Here is a 1,368-nt window from a genome sequence, read left to right on the forward strand (position 1 = left end):
GTGAAGGGAAGAGTGTGACTCCCAAACTTGGCAGCTGGTATCCATGACCTAGCTGGGATGGCCAGGGCTGAGCTGACCAGAACCCAACCAAATGAAGAGGAAGATGTTTGACACTGAGCTGGTGTTAAGTTGCTGCAATTTGATGGCTTGTGCTGGGCTGGACTTTGCTTGTTGATGGATGCAGATGCCCAAAGTTTCCAAGCAGAACAGAAAATTCTCCAGAGAAAGGACCATGCTTTTCTCCTCAGAGTACTTCTTTGATAGGGATGGGCAAATTAGATATTGGCTATCTAAAATGGGGGAAGATAAAGGCATGAAGTGGCTGGCTTACACGATTTCATGGGTTATTCTTAAACTGATGGTGAGGGGGTTGTTAATTTTTGAAGAATAAAAGAGATAATGGCTAGAAAAGCAAGGGGGTGACCTGTGGTGTAGTAAATTACATAGTGTGGCTTTTTTAACCATAGGCCTTTGAAACACCTTGGTGGAATTTGCCATGAGCAACTGAGTAGCTCCAGATTGTGAAAGTTATCCACTTGGGATATTTCTGTTGGAAACAGCATGAAGTAATTTTCTGGGAAGTTCTCTCTCTCTCAAGTATATAGAATTCTGATGTTAGGACTGGTTAGTTTGGCCACTTTGCTAGGTTCAAAAGGAGCCTTCCTGGAGGCAGAAGGAATCTCTCACTCTTGGCTGAGAGATGAGAGACATGCATTGCTGAGAGAGATGCAAGAGACATGTGTTGCTGAGAGAGAAACGTGAGAGACATGCGCTGCTGAAAGAGACTGTCGACTGAGAGACGGCGGGCTGAGAGAGACTAAGCATGTTCCTGAACTTGAATTGTAGCCTGTTCCTTCCCTAATAAACCTCATAATCTGTGAGTTCTGTGTGGCAACTGCAGCAAATTATCAAACCCAGAAGAGAGATGATGGGTACTATGGGAAGAACAGTCAGTGTCAGGGTTGGTAAAAGAGCTAGAGGGAGACAGCATGTCTGGCCTCACAGGAATACTGGGCTACTGATGGTGAGTCTGTCTTTTTCTTGTGGTGTTAGAGGCGGTCAAAAAATACAGCCTCCTTGCCCCTTTGGCATTGCCCATCAACAGAAGAATGGATAACCAAACTATGGTACATACACACAATGGAATACTATGCAACACCACAGAATAATGTAGAATCTGCAAAACACTGCATAACATGGATGAACTTGGGGACATTATGCTGAGTGAAATAAGTCAATCACAGAAGGACAAATATAGTATTAGTTCATTATTGTGAAAAGTGAAGGAAAGGTTTATACATGGAAGGAAACTTTCTTAACTGGTTACCAGGAGTGGAAGGGGAGGGGAGAGAACACTGCAAAAAAAAA

This window comes from Orycteropus afer, unplaced genomic scaffold (assembly GCF_000298275.1).
Source record: "Orycteropus afer afer isolate SDZICR_OR568_19922 unplaced genomic scaffold, OryAfe1.0 scaffold00455, whole genome shotgun sequence".
NCBI lineage: Eukaryota > Metazoa > Chordata > Mammalia > Tubulidentata > Orycteropodidae > Orycteropus > Orycteropus afer.